Source organism: Hermetia illucens, chromosome 1 (assembly GCF_905115235.1).
Source record: "Hermetia illucens chromosome 1, iHerIll2.2.curated.20191125, whole genome shotgun sequence".
NCBI classification, from domain to species: domain Eukaryota; kingdom Metazoa; phylum Arthropoda; class Insecta; order Diptera; family Stratiomyidae; genus Hermetia; species Hermetia illucens.
Genome location: NC_051849.1, coordinates 22,738,761 through 22,760,827, shown reverse-complemented (window position 1 = coordinate 22,760,827; position 22,067 = coordinate 22,738,761).

Genomic DNA, 22,067 nt, shown 5'->3' with positions numbered 1-22,067 from the left:
CACTTTTATCCGTCTCCATGCCCTTGATATATGTCCCAGGGCTATGCTCCCCCTTAACATCCTCAGAAAAGACTCTAAGATGATTCCTAGGCCTCTCTGGATTAGTGCTGGAAAATGCTATCTACTCCGGGTGATTTCAATGGTTTAAAAGTTCCCACTGCCCAACCTAGCTACCGAGCATACCTCTTTTGTTAGTTTCCAGTTCTCCTTTTTTTCCCCTTTTATTCGTTGCTGGGATGTCAGGCAGAATGTTGTCGCTTGTTGTCGTGGGGAAGGGCGAAGGAAAATGAGTTCTGAAAAGCAGGTGTAGTCTGTCCTCCTCATTCTCGGTAAATATACCATCTTCCCTCTTCAAACAGACAGCGGATATTGCCCCTTCTTTGGCTACAGCCTTGTAAAGCCTGCTTTCTTGTTGGATCTCTTCACAGAATTCCCTGAAGGTGTTCGGTTTTGCTTCCCTGATCGCGTTGCTATATGCTGTCAGTGCATTTTTGTCCCTCGGCCAGTGTTTGTTTTGCCGGGTTAAAGAGTTTTCGTACCACTGTTCTCATTCTGGGCAGGTTTGTATTCCACCATAGTATATCCCTTGATGACTTAAATGTCTTAGCCGGACAGCTACCTCATATGCATCATTGACGACTGTGTTGAGGTTTTCCACTACTGTTTCTAGCTTCAGTTCGCTCCTGATGTTACCAACCTCTTGAAGGTGGGCTATGTTGTTGTTCAAGTGCGTTGCATAGGATCCCAATCCGTTCTCCTTCTATTATTATTTTTCGGAGTTGAGTTGAGTGATCAGGCGTAGAGGGCTCATCAGACACCCTCCAATTCCTGACTAGCCCGTTTATTAGAGTATTTCCTAGAGTTATATCTAGTACCTTCTGTCTAGTGCTGGTCACAAAGGTTGGAGTATTCCCTAAGTTATATATTTCGAACTTATTGCTAAGAATAAATTCAAGAAGGTACTCACCTCTTCGATTGGTGTCGCTGCTTCCCCAGACTTCGTGATGGGCGTTGGCATCGCAGCCGAAGAGAAGTGGTAACGCCCTCTTCTCACAGTACTTCACCAGCTCAGCCACTTATTCCGGTGATGTCGTCTCCTGAGAAGTATCCCGATGCCACGACTGCCTCTGGGGTGCTCTTCACGGCTTCCAGTAAGACTTGGATAACCACAAGGTCCCTGGTCAGGAACTCTGAAAGACATATATATTTTAAATTACGTTTAAGAATTACGTAAGCTCTTGGTTTTTGAGAAGAAGAGTCCCAAATTACCTGCATGCTTCCACCTTGCAGGCAACGAATCTGCTCCCGGTACACCCAGGGCTCCTGAGCCAGCACTATTCCAATGTTCTCCTTGGAACTTTTCCTTGCAATTACCGCAGAGGCAGCTTTCGCATGGTGGAGGTTTGTCTGGGCTACCTTAGTGCTGACCATTGGCTCCATTATCGTTTGGAGCTCTTCTACGCTGTCGGAGTATCGCCCTCCTCCTCCGCGATGGCGGTTTCTTGCGCGTCGTTGTCCACCTTGATCGCTAGAAGTCTAGGTCTAGGTCGTTCAGCTTCTGCTCTTCACTGGGCAGCAGATTTACTTTCCTGGCTGATCCAGTCCTTTCCGCCTCTGTGGCTTTCGAGACTTCTTGGGAGACCTCGGTATGCTTTTCACTCGGTGTCTTTCCTCGGCTTTTCCCTGTGCGTTTGTGTAGGTATGTTTCCAAATGGATTGTTGATATGACAATTCCGACGTTTGATTGCCTCCAGGGATCGGTCATCTACCCCGACCGTGATGAGTTCACTCTTGCCCTCCACCTTGCTTCTGAAGACGCTCCATAATCGCGTATGGAGATCCTCATTGTAAGTGAATAGGAGGTCCATGAGAACTTTCGTCTCTATTGTTGCGGCTTTCGGGAAAAATTTTCACCATCTGTGCTCCTGGTATATCATTCCCAGCACATGCTGACAGTTCTGCTCCCTCTCCTAGCAATTTAGAAACTATGATCCTAAGCCACTCTGCAATGTCCTCCGTCGCGCGGTGTAGTATATGACCTAATTGAAACTTGTACTTGTACATCTGCTTGACGACAAGGTTTTCGATGGTTTCGTGCTCGTCACGAGTGAGTATTTGCTCGAGAAACATTTTTGGCAGTATGGCCAGCCGAATGCCCTTGACCGCACTAGCATAGCTAATGATGGGCTTCCTGATTCCTGCCTTCACCCATGACCTGATCGGGTTTTCTCCCCGTTCGGGTTCAGGTTTGGAGTTTTCGGGAGCGTTCCCTTCATACGAGCTAATCTCTGCTGCTCCCCGCGTTCTTGGCCTATCCTGAGTTTTCTTGGGAAGTACAACTAAAATCTTGTTGAACCGATTGGGCTGAAATTTTTGCAGATTTTATTGTATTTTCAACATCCGCAGACTTTAAAGACTTACTGCCTGTGCGGAGGAGAGGAGCTTTTGGATCAGACGCGTGCAAATGCATACCACATTACGGCGGTTTGCGCGGGGGCCTGACCTATAGGGGTCATACCGCCAGGCTGGGCATAACCTACTATTTGCGTTGTGAAAGTTTCGGAGAAGAGAGAGAAATCTCAGGAGCTTCCTCTTTCTAGGTTTAGCAAGAGGCGAGGGTGCGGGTATTTCAAAGATATCTTTGGCTGGCGGGTGTAGTTGCTATCCCTAGTAAACACTATGGACTGGCTCTGAAGAATGTGCTTCTATTCCCCCAGCAGTCATGGTTTTGGGAATCAGTGATTCAAATGTCACAGTATCGCTGGCTATTGGGACTTTTCGGAGGGCCCATTAATATCTACGGAAAACAAGTTATTATCACTTTCGATTGATCAACGTTTCCTGCATCTAAAGTTGATACCAGCGACATTTCTATATGCAAATTTTAACGAAGAAATCAAAGAAAACCCGGGGCTGCAATTTCTTTACGTTCTTATTAGTCTCTTCCCGTGTGATTTCCAACTCATTCACATATTTTACAAAGCCAGCGTCCAATGGATTGAGAGCGGAACGATTTTCAAACGAATTTCCTATTACTTTTCTATTATATTATTTTATATAAAAAGAAAATCGAATTGCCTCAACGGATCAATTACTATATTTACAGAGGGAACGAATGGCTACATTCACATGGAAAAGCTACTGCTATCAATCCTTATAAAATTCGCTACTGTTTGATTTTTATTTCACCTTATCAACGGAAGAAAAGTGCTCCGTCTCTGAACCGTAAAAAGGAAATCGATTTATGATACCTCTGGAAACATTTCATTTTCCCTCAGTACCTCGGTACCTCGGGTGCCTCGATGCCTCCGTCGTCAACTAGTCAATGCAGCATGTCCGTATGAGCGCAGTATGTGTACACGGGAGTACCTATTACACCATCTTCCATCTAGGAATTAAATTTTACGAGACATGAAGTTTGAAAGGCTGTCATTCGCCTATAAAACGATGGCTGGTTGCATCAGTTGTCCGCTGTCGATGTCGTCGTTCTTGCAGCCTCAGTTCCTCAGTTCAGTCAAAGGCGACGTTTCCAGGCATCCTGCAGAAAGCTACATACGTACACACTCCATGGACGTATGTAACCTTAAAAAGACGTGAGAATACAAAAGGGCCAACATTTATTTTTACGAGACCCGTACGTCGTATTTCATCTCATTGCCATTGTGTCGATTTGAAAAGGAGAAGCAGAAAAAAGGAGAAAAGGAAAAACTAGATGGTAACGGGAATCCATTGAGACGCACAAGTCTTTTCAGTGCAGATAGAGGACTTCTTCCTGGAATCGATACTTTTATTAGCGGTTTAGCCGACAAATGTCTTAATAGAGGAGCAGAAATGCTGAAGTCTTACAGTGCATTTGATGACCTGTTCTTGATGACTTCCTCGTTTTTCAAAAGGACAAAAGAAAGGTTCGAGGAGCCCCTGTACGTTCCTCTGTAAGTATGCTTCCTCTTAAGTCTTTCAACCAACGTTAAAGTTAGTTGGAACTTCAGAAGCAACCTCGAGATCCTCGACTATTGAACATTTCCAGCTACTATAACTTCCCATTCTGGACCAAGATCTGAGCTTAAATTCAGGAGGTTTTCGCAAAGCCGATTTGTGGAAGTGACCCTGCCCGCATCCAAGCACCCGCCAATCCTTGCTACCATCAACATTGCAATGATGTGTTGCAGCAGACAGACTCCATTCTTTGTCGTATTATAACCAAATAATATATCTATAAGATGTTCAGATGCATCTTGAAATGTGATGGTTGGTGACATTGTAAAGTGCAACCGAGACAGAGCCCGGCTGCTGGGCGAGCAAGTCAGCAGGCTGCAGGCAGGCAGGCATCAATTTCGCATCACTAAACCAACCAACATTATTTATAATGGTCCAAGAACGTGCACTTTCCATTGTAAGGGAGACTGACTTTGATCAACTTAAATAGCTGATACACGTTAATGTCACATTTCGGTACTTTCAAATGTTCGTTTCCAGTATTGTCTGCCATCCAAACATAATGTACTCCTGCCAGTTATCGTAGCGTTGCTAACTCTATAGAAGGAAATGATGAAATTTTATTGGTAATAATGATATTTGTGCTGGGGCATGGCTCCTTCAGTAGAATAAATATGTACATCCCGTGTGACGCCGTAATGGATGTTTCAAATTGTTTCAAAGATTGTCCCTGTCTGCTTTCAAGGGGTCTGGATGGAAACTGGACAATGGGAAACATTTCCGACAAAGGATATTGTTTACATGAAAGTTAAGAAATAGTTGAATTAACATGTTCCGTAGTAATCCTTGTCAGCTCTTGGTGATAGGCTTGATTACTCTCTGGAATTCCAGACGCAACTAATGTCTTCTTCAATTTACGTACCCATCAATCTCAGCCGAAGCTTCAACCGTTAGGAAGCTATTATTGAACTCGACATGAGAGAATTGTCCACTGGCAAGAGAGTTTAGGAAAGCTAGGCAATTCGGCTAGTTTTCCAGAACGGTCGTCTACGTCGGGAGCGTCGTTCTTTCTCGATTAGGAACCTGGGACAATTAAAAATAATGAGCCCTGGGTCCTGGGTGTAGCAGAGCATCCAGGGACAATGGGGAGATTTGTCGAGTCCGAACCAAACCGGTGGAGTTAATGCTCGACGTAATGTCGCGTATAGGGTCGCTATGGAGGGTCAGGTTCGCCACGTATGCCACATCGCGGTTGGCTCTCCGAAGGCAATGTAGGTCAAGATCTTCTTGGACCATTATTGCGGTTCTCAGCGTCGTGAGGCGGCGCGATACTGACCACCCGCTTCATAGCCCAACACTTTGCATTTGGTGGGGGTGCGCATTGCTCGTTCTAGAAAGCGATGTAAGACGGGTGCTTAGTATCGTTACGCCACAGCCCTCCGGCCGCAGCAACCAAGGGGTTTCACCAAGAGAACCTACTAGTCATCCGCGATCGACTGGCGGAAGTAAAAAGGAACGCGGCGTTCTGCCTTTTTTTCAGTGGTTTCTGCCTCCTGGAAGAAAGACTTCAACTGTCCAAGGAGATTGTCTTGAGCTTGCCACCGACGTCCAGACTGAACGCATCTTCCCCACATTCGAGGACCTTATAGGGTTCTCATATGGTGGCTGCTGCGGATTCCGGATGACATCAGTGCTCATCAGAACGTGGGTGCAGACTTTGAGTTGTCAAGGGGTGTGGATCGCTGCCTGCACGTGACGGCTTTAATTTGGGAATGACATTTTGCAGTAGGCGGTCTCTTCAAACCCGTTTCTCCTGTCGAGGACTAGGTAGCTAAGAAGTCACAGGTTCTCCTCGTACATCAGCCCAGAGGGGGCGACATCAAACTCCACGTACAGCCGTATGTACTGAGGTCAAGAACGAAAGTCAAGACTTGCGACCAGAACAGCTCATCATCATCATCATCATCAACGGCGCAACAACCGGTATCCGGTCTAGGCCTGCCTTAATAAGGAACTCCAGACATCCCGGTTTTGCGCCGAGGTCCACCAATTCGATATCCCTAAAAGCTGCCTGGCGTCCTGGTCCACGCCATCGCTCCATCTTAGGCAGGGTCTGCCTCGTCTTCTTTTCCTACCATAGATATTGCCCTTATAGACTTTCCGGGTGGGATCATCTTCATCCATACGGATTAAGTGACCCGCCCACCGTAACCTATTGAGCCGGATTTTATCCACAACCGGACGGTCATGGTATCGCTCATAGATTTGGTCATTGTGTAGGCTACGGAATCGTCCATCCTCATGTAAGGGGCCAAAAATTCTTCGCAAGATTCTTCTCTCGAACGCGGCCAAGAGTTCGCAATTTTTCTTGCTAAGAACCCAAGTTTCCGAGGAATACATGAGGCAAGATCATAGTCTTGTACAGTAAGAGCTTTGACCCTATGGTGAGACGTTTCGAGCGGAACAGTCTTTATAAGCTGAAATAGGCTCTGTTGGCTGACAACAACCGTGCGCGGATTTCATCATCGTAGTTGTTATCGGTTGTGATTTGCGACCCTAGATAGGAGAAATTGTCAGCGGTCTCAAAGTTGTATTCTCCTATCCTTATTCTTCTTCGTGTTTGTGTTTGACCAGTGCGGTTTGATGTTGTTGGTTGATTCGTCTTCGGTGCTGACGTTGCCACCATATATTTTGTCTTGCCTTCATTGATGTGCAGCCCAAGATCTCGCATCTATCGCCGCCTGCTCGATCTGGATGAAGGCAGTTTGTACGTCTCGGGTGGTTCTTCCCATGATGTCGATATCGTCAGCATAAGCCAGTAGTTGGGTGGACTTGAAGAGGATCGTACCTCTTGCATTCACCTCAGCATCACGGATCACTTTCTCGAGGGCCAGGTTAAAGAGGACGCATGATAGCGCATCCCCTTGTCGTAGACCGTTGTTGATGTCGAATGGTCTTGAGAGTGATCCTGCTGCTTTTATCTGGCCTCGCACATTGGTCAGGGTCAGCCTAGTCAGTCTTATTAATTTCGTCGGGATACCGAATTCTCTCATGGCCGTGTACAGTTTTACCCCGGCTATGCTATCATAGGCGGCTTTAAAGTCGATGAACAGATGGTGCAACTGTTGTCCATATTCCAACAGTTTTTCCATCGCCTGCCGCAGAGAGAAAATCTGATCTGTTGCTGATTTGCCTGGAGTGAAGCCTCTTTGGTATGGGCCAATGATGTTCTGGGCGTATGGGGCTATCCGGCCTAGCAAGATAGTGGAGAATATCTTATAGATGGTACTCAGCAACGTGATACCTCTATAATTGCTGCACTGTGTGATATCTCCCTTTTTATGTATGAGACAGATTATGCCCCGTTGCCAATCGTCAGGCATTGATTCGCTGTCCCATACCTTGAGCACAAGTTGATGAACCACTTGGTGTAACTGGTCGCCTCCATATTTAACCAATTCGGCTGTAATTCCATCGGCTCCTGGCGACTTATGATTTTTTAGCCGATGAATTGCACGGACTGTTTCTCCTAAACTTGGTGGTGGCAGTATTTGTCCGTCGTCTTCAGTTGGCGGGACCTCCAACTCGCCGATGTTCTGGTTGTTCAGTAGCTCATCAAAGTACTCAACCCATCGCTCCAATATGCCCATTCTGTCGGAAATCAGATTTTCCTCTTTGTCTCGGCAGGATGAGCATTGAGGTGTATAAGGCTTCATCCTGCTGACTTGTTGGTAAAACTTCCGCGCCTGGTGCGGTTGCTCCCTGTACTTTTCTAGTTCACAGACTTGTTGGTTCTCCCAGGCTTCCTTTTTCCGTCTGTGAAGTCGCTTCTCCGCTCGACGGAGTTCGTGATAAGTCTCTGCGCGTGCCCGCGTTCTTTGAGAATGCAACATTATTCGGTATGAGGCATTCTTCCGTTCCGTTGCTAGCTTACATTCATCGTCAAACCAGCCGTTCCGACTCTTTTTGCGGCTGGGGCCAAGCATATTTGTGGCCGTATCCATGATAACGTTCTTCAGGTGGTTGTGAAGATCATTAGTTGATGCTTCATCTCCAGGTCCTCTATTGACTGCGGTTATTGCGGCATCCATTTCCCTCTTATAGGTGTCGCGGAGGGTTGTGTTGTGGATGGCTTCAGTGTTCACTCTCACCTGATTGTCAGAGGGGATTCTAGGTGGTATTATTATTCGAGCTCGGAGCACCATGCCAACGAGATAGTGATGCGAGTCTATATTGGCCCGCCTATATGTTCTGACATTCATCAAGGCTGAGAGGTGGCGGCGTTCGATCAACACGTGGTCAATTTGGTTGAAAGTGGTCCCGTCTGGAGAGGCCCACGTATGTTTGTGGACCGCTTTCCGCGCAAACCAGGTACTTTCAACAACCATTTCGTGTGACCCTGCTAATTGAATAGTCCGCAGTCCGTTATCATTTGTTTTTTCGTGTAAGCTATGGGAGCCAACGTCTCGCCTGAATACTAGCTCCTTCCCTACTTGGCTGTTAAAATCTCGAAGTATGATTTTGATATCATATCTGGGACAGGCTTCGAGGGCTCTTTCTACTGCCTCGTAGAAGGTATCCTTCTCCGACTCTGCAGTCTCCTCTGTAGGGGCGTGAACGTTTATGAGGCTTATATTTCTAAACTTGCCTCGCAAGCGCAGAGTGCATAGCCGTTCGCTTATACTTTCAAAGCCGATAACAGCAGGTTTCATTTTTTGGCTGACTAAGAAACCTACTCCGAGCACATGGTTTACTGGATGACCGCTATAATATATGGTGTAGTGGCTCTTCTCCAGGAAACCGGTCCCTGTCCATCGCATCTCTTGCAACGCTTTTACATCAGCCCTATATTGGGACAGGGTATCGGCTAGCTGCTTATCAGCTTCATCTCTGTACAGGGAGCGCACGTTCCATGAGAAAATGCGCAAATCGTTGTTCCTTTGTCGTTGCCGGGTCCGTCGTTTTAAAATCCGTCCTACCCAACCCCCAAACTGGAGGACCAGTTGGTACAATTTGTCCCGTTTTTAGGCGCGGGAGACTCGCCTTCATCCTTCTCCGTCTGCAGCTTTTCGTCAAGAAAGAGCTCCCAGCGGTCACCACGTGGATGTGGAGATAGGGTTTGGTAGTAGAGCTGTTGGTGTTGGTTCAGCAGGCATTTCCCAGGTTTTATGCTCCATCGTGGGTACCAATCCACGTTTCGCCCCGGGACCTATACTACCCTTTGACCACAACAGCTCATGGCGCGCTATAATGTTGCTTGTCCGCTAGCGTTTGAATTCCAGGAGCTTTCCGTACTCCAAGATGACAGTAGATTCCAACTCCATTCCCTGATCTGTGATGATTACGGCGGAAACACCAAAGCGGGGAATTCACTCTCAAAAAAGGGCCTCAGTTCATGACTCTGAAGTAGTGTCCTTTGGAGGTAGTGCCTCACGCACCGTGTAAACTGATCAACGATCATGAAGCAATACTTGTGATCATGCGAGTCTGGGCCTAGAATGTGGAGATCAATGGTGTGAAAACGTTTTGTCAACTTAGGGAACACTCCCAGTTTCTGTCTAACATGTCTAGTAACCTTAAACTTTAGGCATGCGATGCATCTGCTAGCCAAAGAATTTTCGTTCTTCGTTCTTCGTTATCGGCAGCCATAAATATTTTCTGAAGACTAGGCGAGGATCGTACACCGAGCGAAAGACTTTCTTACGAAAAGCAGCCGGAATATATGGTCTAGGTGCTTTTCTGACATTTGATTCAAGTTATATTTGCAGTCTGTATGCAGGCTCTGAGAAACTGCGTGGTCCTTCTGGGCCAGAACGCGGGCCGAAAAATCGACTGCGGCTAGAATGTTGATATCTCTGAGATCCGGGATATAACATCAGCGACTAGGTTGTCTTAACTCGACACATATTGAATGTCCGAGACGTCTAAGTGCGGAAGTTTGCCAAGGGACAATTTGTCGGGCTTTCAACGTAAGGCAGAGGTCAGAGGCTTATAGTCCGTGAACAAGGTGAACGGCTTGCCTTGAAGGGAAAAACGGAGTGGTCGTAAGTGCTGTAATTCTGTTGAGCGGGACCCAACGATGAATCAAAACTGGTTGCGTTGCCTGGGGCATCTACGAACACAGCTAGGAGTGCATTCTGTTGACGGAATACCAAAAGTGTAACGTCTGCCAGCTTTTATCTGGTGGTTTCAATCACTTGGACGATTTTTGAAGACCACACAAGCTCTAGCACATTTTTAACCTTTGGACACGATAAGAAGGCGGCTTCGTGTAGGAAATGTCAGTGGAAGTTTACCATATCCAAGAATCTTCTAAGGTATTTGAACGTTTTTGACAGAGGAGGGATTGTGATCGCTTCCACCTTCTCCAGGTGGAGTTGAATGCTATCATGGATGACGGAATGGCCTAGGAAATTTCACCTGCTGGTGGAGAAAGTTGCATTTGTCAGCGTTTTGAATTCAACTATAGTTGACAAACGCACTCGAGAAATGGCAAATGCTCGAACTCGGTAGAAAATACGACCAGAACGTCATCAAAGTATACGAAACATATGTCCAAGTTTCGTAGTACAGAGTGGGTGAATCTTTGGAAGGTCTACGCTGGATTGCACAAGCCAAAAGTCAACCGGGTGGACTGCGGATGTGTCTACTTAAAAATTGCGTCCACTAAGAGAATCGTACCCTCCAAGGCGACGTGGTGCCCCAGCGAACTCAGTTTTTTGGGGTGGCTGAAATGTGCATTGGCTGGTACCTTTCGTAGCCTGATCTGGAAACTTACGATAGTACTAGCACACGCGGAGTTTGATGCGAGCCACGGCGAGCTGGGAGTGCGGTCGTCAAGTGTGAAATCCGCCTGTAAGTGGTTTAGCTTGACTGTCTCACCGAGAACCGTCTCATGAGCTGGTATTAGAGTTGGCTGTACGAGCCCTCGCTCAACACTTTGCAACGAGTGCGACCGCGAAGTTTTTCAGTGGGAATTGCGTCTCCAGCTAGAGGAACGAGGCCTCGTTTCGTAGTCAAAATGTTGGCATTCTAACAGAAACAGCTAGCTCACGGCCAGTCCCGGAGTCTGTCGTCCATCACGAGAGTGTCTTGAGCGTACGACAGCCACGCTCCCCTAGGAAAATGGATCGGGCCTCAGTTTACCATCGGTGACGACAGTTCCAAGAACGACGGTCACAGAAAGAAAGCGGCAAGAGCCCTCAGCCACCAGCCCTTTCCTGCCTGTAGCAATCCAGGTTGCTTTTCAGTATGGTCTCCTCAAACTTTTATCGGAAGTTCGGACATTATTCCGCCTCCTGATGTCCCGGCCTCCCTCGCCTTTGGAAAATCATCTTCGCACATAGGGGCGACCATCCAGGCAATTCTTTCTGCGGTGCAAACTTCGTTGAGGCATTATAGCGTTGCATGCGTTCTTTACACGCTCATACATCCCGTTTTCATTGGTGTCCCCTTCAATCCATTCTTCGCGAAAGTCCTGGTAGAGAAACAGACCATCCTGGCTTGTTTACTTTCAGTACGCTCTCAGTTATTGCTTACACTGATTCCATTGTCACTAGGGTCCATCCTTTCGAAGGATGTCAACGCCATATTTCCTTTCTTAAAAATAATTATTATTTTCGGACGGATCTTCGTCTTATCCTTCTTTTTCTTTTTGCTGGTAATATTCAATTCTTCGGGTTATTGAGCGTTGACTTATTTACTTCTACCGAATGATAATGACGATAAAAACTACTTACTTTCGCGATAGTTTTGCCCGCTCAGCTTTTTTTTCGGTCAGGAGGCCCTTCTCTTCTCTACTGCTTGTTAAGAACCCTAGAGTCCATTGGTGCCGTCCCTTCATTACTTACTCGCTTTCATGCCTGTCTGACCTCAGGTTTTGTCACCTGTGTTTGCCGCGTGGCTTTACCACTTGTCTTTTGGTGGTTTTTCTCCACGAGTGTCCTTAACTTAATATCCTTTACCAGAGCCTGGATATTTTGATGGATATCCAGCCTCTCAGAAACGATCAAGTATTTATACGTTCCTCAAGTGAAAGAATCTTTTTCCTAATACCCTGTTACTCTAACTCTTTGCTCCAGAAACAATTCTTCCTAAGTGGAGACTGTCCATATTCCTTTGGTTGTCCGGCGGTGACCCTTGAGCATCGAAAGCTAGCGTTGTCTACGGTAGTAAACTCGCAGCTCTTCCTAAAAGAATCCGGCGTGGATCTAATTTGCGCCAAGTTTTTATATCTTGCAGAAGTGAACGCCACGGGAGCTAAGTTTCCTGATATTGAGGCGGTACGGTTGCTAAATATTGACGGCCGAACTAAGTTGCCGAAGTGCTGCACCATAAAAAATTCCACAATCTTCTGTTGCATATTTGGTTTAACTTTGGGGTATCCTTCTCGGAGACAATTTTTGTCCGCGGGAAGACATTTCGTTCCCTTTCTCCTGGCCTGGCAATAAGCATGCCCGATACCTAAATATCAGAGGATTTGCGTGTTCATAATGCTTCCGCCGAAGGGACGATCGCAATAGGAGGGTTGGCGTCGGACAGGCGTATAGGCATTCGGAATCCTGGTCGGCGGTGAATATTGATGAGCATGAGGCGGACATCAAAAGATCTCTTTTCTCCGGCATAAGTCGAGTTGTGAGTCACGTGTTAAATATGCGCCTTAACATCTTGCCGACTTCCTGAAACGTGGAAGCGGATCCACGAGCATAATGACCTGAAGGCTCTTGTTGCTACTGGGGCGTAGGGGAGGACGTGACACACTTGAGGTCAGGCATTCTAAGAAATCTCGTGAAGTGCCCCGTATCGTATGTCCGAACAAAAGGGGATTTGTTATTGCGCTGGTCAGGTAGGCAGTATTTACTTTTCAGAGACGGTTAAGGTAGATACTCCTTCACTATGTTTTGCAGTTTCACATGATTGCTTTCAACAACCTACCCTCATTTTTGTTTAACGAATAAGAAATCTTAAGGCCGCTTCCACTTGATGTCGGACCGGATCCATTTTTCTTGTCAAGGGACCCATTGACCCAAAAACCATGACAAAGGTGGGTTCCGCTTTAGTAACAGGGCAAAGAACAGTTTTTAGTACCTGCAAATTCCTTCAGTCACGTTGCTCCTGCTGCAGAGGTGAGGTTGTGTTCGATGAGTTGCTTCTGCCATGGCACGAAATCGTAAACTGTCTTCGTCGCTCCATGACCTACCCTTGCATTTTCAAACTCAAGAAGGCTTTCGAAGGACAATTTTCGACGTAATCAAAATCTCGATTCACACACAACTGATGAGCTGATACTATACAATATCCTTTAGTGAATCATCCAGAGTTTCTGCTCCTTGTATCGGACATAGTTCCTTTCGAAAGAGAGTTGGAAGTTAATTAATTCAGATTTCTAGTTTAACTTTAGGAAAATTCTCTTCAACTACAGTGCGATGATGGAATGGTCATTCCGCAACCCAAGTGATAGGTCATACAACAGCACCTTGAGGATGCAATGAGTTTCAATCCAATTGTTGCAGTTCCATCCATAGTCAGAATGTTTCTCTTCAAGGATACAGAAAATCTAGTGACTCACTATTTTTCTCCAATTGACGACGCATCCAGTAGTTCTTTGTAGGCTTAAGACTACATAAATTCTAAACTTCACTGAAACAAGTTCATAGGTAAATTTCATGCAACATGTAGTTTGTGATTATTCAAATGGTGGCAAAGGACTAGGAACACAGTTTTGAAATTTTCAGGTTGTCGCTTCCGAAGTTCCTAATTGTTCTGGCCAATATCATCACCTATTATCCATCACCAAGGAAATATTATGAACAAATTCTGAACCCTCAATTCGGAAGGAGATACATAGTCTGACTGATTAATGGATGCATTTCAGATAATTATCTACTGCGAGCACCTGGGTTTCACTGTACTTTAGGACGCTTCAATGTTTTTAGGCCTTGCAGACCATTGCGATTCCCTTTATTTCCACTTACAAGAGAGTCCGAAAACTTATCCGTTGAAGTCCCTTTGGGCAAGAACTGTGGGAGCGAAATTCAATTTAAATTCATATCAGTACAAAGGAGTGATGAAATCTGAATCCCGACACCCTTTGATGTTTAAAAATATGATATCATTCACAGTAGCGAATGTTCGCCTCGAAACCAAACCAAACCCTCTACCATTGGCAACTTAGTCGTCCTTAAACTGTCTCATCCAACACATAAAATTCTAACATCTCGTACACCATCAAAACAGCAATAATCCATCTAATTGCTCCTAATCCGAATTTTTCGCTTTTTAAAACTGGAAGCGCCATCGTTAAAGGAGCGTTCATCACGGAATGATTCATCCTTCGTTACGGTACATTTGGATAAAAAGGAAAAACTGCTGCCATAAGCGTGATTTTCCCTGGCAGCGACATTGTGGGGCCACCGCCTGCCAGCTATACGGGGATAGGTGACTCCCAACAACAACGACACCAACAACAAATTGTTTGTTGCAAATGCAAGCACACGCATTCCATGAAGGGTAGCTATTTTTGGTGTTGTGTCCTTGCAATCATGCATTCACCGCGCTATGCGACATTTTCTTCTTATTTTGTTGGAAATGAAATGCGTGAAACCAATTCCCAGTTGCAATGAGGTCATTATACATTTTCCCTTTTTTCCACTTTGTCACGCATGTTTGACGGCAGTTCCAGGGAAATGAGAAATGAGTGGATTGAAACAAAATAGGCATTGAAAGCAGACTCGGGAGCACATAAAGTGACACTGAAATCCATCCACTGGTAGATGTGGTATTGATGCTTTTAGGGTGTCAAGTTTTGGAAGGAGAGTGGGTGGAAAGTTGCTGAACTTGGTGCCTTAAATGACATTCATGAAATAAAGCAAACAATGAAAACACTGCAATAACGATCCCTATGTTGTACCTGACTGCCAAGGTAGGACTTATTGTAGTATAAAAGACGATACACACGACGGGTAGATAAAAAATGTATGAAGGACAAGCTACCATGGGCTTACCCACAGATAAGCCGACAGATAAGCAGGTCAATTTTTTTAGAATTAAATGCGAAAAAGGCATATCCATTCAGCATCGTCTTTCAGCTAAATCACGAAATTTCAAGCTGCTTACCCAGGGTATCATCCACCTCGCTGCCAACGCGCAGAAGTCAGATATCATCTGAATAATCTGTTTCATGTCTGCCAAACTAGGATGTCTGGAGTTCCTTATTATGGGATGTCTGGAGTTCCTTATTAAGGCAGGCCTAGACCAGATACCGGTTGTTGCGCCGTTGATGATGATGAGATACGACCATGGAGTTGATCGCATCCCAGTCTTCCTGACATGTTAGCATTCTTCGCACCAGTCTTTCTGGTACGAGCACCTCTCCTAGAGCCTCCTCTATGTTCTTTCTTTCTTCCACAAATCTCGGACAATGGAAAAATACGTGCTCTGGGTCCTCTGAGACTCCATTGCAGCTTGGACAATCAGGTGAGGTATTTAGTTTAAACCTGAACAGATACTCGCAATATCCTCCATGCCTCGTGACAAAGTGGGTAAGATGCCGTCTCTCCAACCACTTCTTGATGGCAGGGAAGAGCCTGTGTGTCCACCGACCCTTTCCCAAGCGTTTCTCATGCTCTTGCTACCTATTTAAAGATCTTTCCCTTTCGGCGTTCTTCGTCTGCGATAAAGCAGAGATAGAGTTCTCATTGTATATATTCGTCATCTCATCTGCCAAGATGTCAATGGGCATCATTCCAGAGATGACGAATGCGTCAGCATCGGAGGCAGTCCTGAATGGCGAGCACACCCTTAGTTCTGTTCTTCTGTAGACTGAACTCAGTTTGTTAGCGTAAAATGTAATCTGTAATACCTTTCCCCAAACTGGAGCTGCATAGAGAGGGATATAACTGACTACCCTAGCTAGAAGCATGCCGTGGTCCTTCCAAGTTCGGCATCATCCTTGCCAGGGCCACACTTACAGTGGATACTTTGTCACAAGCATACTGCACGTGTTGCTTATAGCTAAGCTTCCCAACTACCATCACTCCCAAGAATTTGATGGCAGGCTTAGAAGTGATGATATGATTCCCAATTTAGATACGGGCATAATTTCTCTTACGGCGCTTGGTGATGAAGACCGCTTCCGTTTTTTCGTCCGCAAGTGTCGGCCAGAACCCTCTAGCCAATTCTTAACAGCACTGATCACTTCCATTGAGTATAACTCAGCATCTTCGAGATCTAAAGCGTTAGATATTGTCTTCTGTTTGTAGTTAAGTCTAAAATTGATAGACCAGTAGCTTACTCCAAACTCGATTTTATTATGAATCTTGTTTATAGAGGAAATGACTATGTCTATATCGTCTCTTCTAACAATCGCAAATACGTCGTCTACATACCTAGACCATACTTTAGGCATTATTCCCCTCGATTCAATTTCTTCTTCGATTGATGACATGAACCTTTCAGTGAGTAACGGCGAGAGGGGGTCCCCATCGCTATTCCCGAAGTAGTTTTGTAGAATCTGTCCCGAAATGTAAAATAGTTTTCGTTCATGCAGAGCCTGGCAAGGTTAGCATAGATACGAACTTTTCTTCTCCATTCCGGGCCAGATCCAAACTGGTCGAGCCATCTCTCAAGTTCGAAAATTGACTCTTTCACTGGTGTGTTGGGAAACAATGCCTTTACCTCGAACGACACCATCACATCGTCATCACCCATCCTCTCAATGCGTTGCAGCTTCTCTATTAATTCATGGGAGTTAGCAACTGAGTACTTACTATTCGTCGTCCCAAGGCTCTGGCATTCATTAATCAACCACTTGGCTATGTTGTACGTCGGTGAGTTAGAGTCCGCAATGATTTCTCGCATCTCATCTCCTTCCTTGTGGATTTTCAGTTGACATCTGATACTTGCAAGCGCAGGATTAGGCATTCGGAGTCGCCCAATCCGCCGGCAGAGAAGCTGTCAAAATGGCCAAAAATGCAAAATTGTCGGATTCCCGTGGGCGATTTCTTGATCAAAAGGGGAGACGGCCCAGATTCCAGAAACGCAAGAATTTTTACGCTGCCATGCCGGAAACGCGAGATATCGCGGAAAATCCGCCGCCGGAGAGGCTGGCCGAAATCCAAGAAAATTGAAAATTTCCACGAGCCCCGGCTCGTCAAAACGGCCAAAAATGCAAAATGGTCGGATTCCCCTTGATCGATCGGGGAGTCGGCCCAAATTCCAGAAACACAAGAATTTTTACGCTGCAATGCCGGAAACGCGAGATAGCGTGGAAAATCCGCCGCCTGAGAGGCTGGCCGAAATCCAAGAAATATGGAATTCTAACAGTTTTTTCATCGCTTGCCACACAGAGAAAATCTGATCTGCTGAGTTCCAGGAGAAAATACGCAAATCGTTATTCCGTTTTCGTTGCTGGGTTCGTCGTTGTAAAATCTATCCAGTCCGAGGCTCCTGTTGTGACTTCGTAACAAGTTGTTTCCCGTGTAGGGTTGTCAGCCCTACCCAATCCTCAACCTGGAGGACCAATTTATATAATTTGTTTTTTAGGCGCAGAAGACTCGCCTTTCTTCTCCGTCTGCAGATTTTCGTTAATGAAGAGCTCCCAGCGGTCGGCACGTGTAGGTGGAGATAGGGTTTGTTAGTAAAGCTGTTGGTGTTAGTTCTGCAAGCGTTTCTCAGGTTTTATGCTGCATCGTGGGTACCAATCCACGTTTCACTCTGGGACCTATACTACCCTTTGATCACCGGCTGGGGCAAATTCATAATGGTACTCAACGCTACCGGTCTATTGCGGTTGCTCAAGGACGCAATGCAAAAATGAAAGCTGCCACCACCCACCAACCACGCGAAAACCGTGGCTGACGTGCCCAGGAATCTTGAATCCTGCACGCATGTTCTAACTAGGATAGACGCTCCTCGGAGGGGCTTTCGAAGTGGGAAGCGAGGCCGACATCGACATCATTGCCTTAACGTCAGGAGCACCGTCAAACGGTTCTCCCTGGCTCGACTAAAGCCTTTCTTCCAGCAAAAAAATACAAACAGTGCAAGAGGCGCGCGACGAGTCCATTTTGACTTGCGGCAGCGGATGCACGCATTGTTTTCGGTGTCGTGTCAAGTTCAGTTCGAGTAGAGAAGCGTGCCTGAGGAGAGAGGTGACTCCTCCCTCTGTTAAATTAAAATTAATTAATAATCAAATAATAAAATTTTTATTTACCCTATCAGAGTATCCAGCCAATTTTTTCCTCTCTAAATCCTGGAAAATTCACAAAAAGAAGGGGTATCCTCCAATATAATGCCCTGGGGATGCTAAAGTGGGGAGGACACCTCAAAGGCCGCGCCTCAGTATACATCTAAGACAGGAGAAGCATCGATTGAGCATCCGATCCGTCGTGATCTTCCCTCTCGAACGTGACACTCAGGCTTGGAGTTTACCGCCTTAGGTTAAGGGCACGTGAAATGTTGTTAAATGGGACATTCCAGAGCCAGAATAGCATAGAAGCAAGTAAGCGTGTGTCGACGGAACATTTCGATGGAGCTGTACTCTTACCTTGGGCGGACTTTCACGATTAATTTCGCAAAAGTTCCTTTTTAAGGTTTTGTGTAAAACAAAACCTTATTAAAATCGGTCTGTCTGTCTGTCTATCCGCCACACGCATTTTTCTCGGAGACTGTTGCAGCGATTGACACCAAATTTAGTGAAAAGGTGGAAACTGTGAACGCTCTCGCATACAATGAGTTATATCCTGTTATGTCGAGTTTAAGGGGAGGTCCCCATACATGCAAAAGGAGGGTGCACATTTTTTTCACCAGAAGTAGTCATGCGGGGGATCAAATAAAAGGTTTCGATTAATACTTTCCGAAGCCGGTCGTAGTTTTGATATTTGTTGGAAAGGTGGGGAGCGCGGGGGGTCGAAAGTGATCATTTCTTTAACGGACTCATTCTCAGAAACTGTCTCTATACGATCTTCAGGGGTGAAAATACCTTCAATACCAATATCTGCTCAAATTAAGTTAATAATAGTATATTACTATATTTTTAGTTACCATCGAAATCCCATTTAGTCATTACACACTGTTTCCCTTAAGTGTATCAAGGCAAAGACGCATTTTACCAGGTTTAACCACAAGGGTGACAGCCGAACGACAGGCCATTTGAAATTTCTTGATGACTCCCAAAGCTAGCGTGCAATCAATCTCTCGATGGGGGAGACCCTGATGAGTATCTTTGGAGAATCGTTTTTTTTTTTTTTGAGGAGGTGGAAATCTTTAAAAGACTCTGGCCTGGGCACGCCAGGGTATGGGATTTTTACCCACGAAAACCACCCCCGACTCTCCCCCTGCCCTACCCTAAGGGAGACCTGGTGTTATAAATATTCATCATTTCGGTTGCCAGGATGTCAATCGGCATCATTCCCGAGATGACGAACGCTACATTGTCTGAGAGGGTCCTGAAGGCAGAACACACCCTTAGGGATGTTCTTCTGTAAACCGTACTCAGTTTATGTGTATTGCCTAAAACCTGCAGTGCTTTTCCCAAACTGGGACTGGATACAGCATGATAGAGCTCACCACCCTTGCTATGAGCAGCCTGCAAGTATGCCGTGGTCCTCCTACGTTCGGCATCATCCTTCCGAGAGCCATACTCGTGGTGGATGCTTTTTTGCAAGTATGCTCTATGTGCTGCTTAAAATTGAGTTTTCCATCTATCATCACCCCCAAGTAGTTGATGGCCAGCTTGGAAGTGATGATACGATTCCCGATTCTAATGCATGCGTAATTTTTTTTGCGGCGCTTAGTGAGGAAGACCGCTTCCGTCTTTTCATCCCCGGGTTCCAGTCCAGCACTCTCTAGCCAAGCCTTAACAACACTGATTGCTTCGCTTGCGTACAACTCAGCATCCTCGAGATGCTTTGCGACCACAACCAGTGCTATATCATCGGTGTAACCCACCACCGTGGCCTCCTCCGAAACCGGAAGGTTGAGTACATCATTATACATGATGTTCCACAGTAGTGGGCCCAGTACAGAGCTCTGTGGGACACCAGCGGAGACAACATACTCTTTGGGTCCATCATCGGTATCTTTCAAGTAACTATCGATAATAGCGGCGAGGTAGGTGGGAACACCAATCGTCGCCAGAGACTTTCGTATAAGGTTCCAATTGGCCGAGTTAAATGCATTCCTCACATCCACGGTCACCATAACGCAATATTTGCTGGTACAACCCCTTCCGTGAATTGCATTTTCGGCTAAGCCAGCAACCATTTTGAAGGCATCAATGGTTGATCTGGCTTCACGGAACCTATACTGCCCATCTGAAAGGCCCCCTTGGCTCTCGATGACTGGAAGTAATTTATTATAAATAACCCGCTCCAACATTTTCCCCATAGTGTCTAGAAGACATATGGGTTTATAGGCGGACGATTCCCCTGGAGGTTTGCCAGCCTCAGCCAACAGCACCAGCTTTTGCCGCTTCCATGGTGCAGGAAAGATACCCTCTGACATGCATGTTTCGAACAGCTTCGCGAACATATTCAGTCTACTTTTGACGGCAAGTTTGAGGGCCTTATTGGGTATGCCGTCAAGACTCGGGGCTTTACTGTCGCCTATTCGACTGCAGATCTCCTTCAGCTCATCCCTGGTGACTGGTGGAATCGGCGTCACATTCAGGGGGCGCTGGAAGGTGTTAGTACCCCCCTCTTGCTAGGGAAATAACCCCTGGATATATAACAAGAGTATAGGGCACGTGTTCTGCGGAGAGGATCGGCCTCTGAATCGTCATATCACGATTTAGTAGGGACTACCCCACGGATTTATGTCCGTTTCCGAACAGAGCTCCTTAAAAAACTCCCTCCTACTCCGCTTGATGGCGAGCTTGAGGTTGTTGCGAGCTTCCCTATAGGCATGTTCCTTTTCCCCCTGATCGATCCTACCTATTGCCATCTGAGCGGTTCGTCTGACTCAGTGGCAAATGGATCGAAGGCTGGTAAGTTCACTATTCCACCAATAATTGGGTTTTCTAGTGGGGAATGAGCATCTCCTAGGCATCAACGCGTCACATGCTTTAGAGATGCTCTGTGTGACATGGAGAGCTCTATCCGTGGAGGTGCCTACTTTGCTAGGCAAGTCTAGCCACACCTCTATGAATGGCTGCTCATCCATCGCTTTGGCAGACCATCTTGGTGTTTTTCTGGATTTCGGCTTCCGGGGTGCGGGTCTCCTGCCTTGTAGCTCCGTCCTTAGTTCAAAGGTGATTGCCTGGTGGTCGTTGTACATGAAGTCCTCGCTAACTAGCCAGGACATGTCACGTGCTAACGCAGGGCTGACAAAAGTCAGATCTTTCTGGTGAACCAGTTTATTACTACCGATATCGATGTGTGCCATTTGACATGTATAGACTCTTACCCTGCAAACCTCCAATAATGCACTGAGGATGCTAAAGTAGGAGGGGAACCTCAAGGGTCGCGCCTTAATGCACGTCTGAGACAGGGGAAGTATCGAATGAGGATCCGATCCATTGTGAATCTTTCCTCTCGATTGTGAAATTCGGGCTCGGAATTTAACGGCTTAGATTAAGGGCACGTGAAGTGTTGTTGAATGACACGAGAGGAATCGATATGTTCAAAGGATCCTACCCCTTCCACATTCCTGAACCTGGTTAGCATAGAGGTAAGCAAGCACGTGTCGACGGAACACTTCGATGGAGCTTTACTATTGTCTTGAGCGGACTTTCATGGTCAATTTCACAAACTTTCTTTTTGGTTTTTGGGATAGCTCTCCTCCCTTGGTCGTCTCCGACCACTCAGGATGGTCCTATGACCATCGACGAAACCCGACTTATTTAAGCGTAAGCCATTACTTCTTTCGATCAAGGTTTGATAGGATTTTCTTGCGCTAATATGTGCCTGCAATATTTCTATCTAACCTTTCATAATTTTAGGGAGATTATCTGTCTGTCTATCATAATTGTGACACATACGATTATATAGAATTTGATGTATCTTTTATCGGATGTGTGGCAGTCATATTAACCATTTCGATTATATTGACAGCCAGTGTACCGTAGTACTTAATCGCCCGATAAAACAAAAAGGAAACTCAACTCCACTTCAATGTGACACTTTTGTCACTGCAAG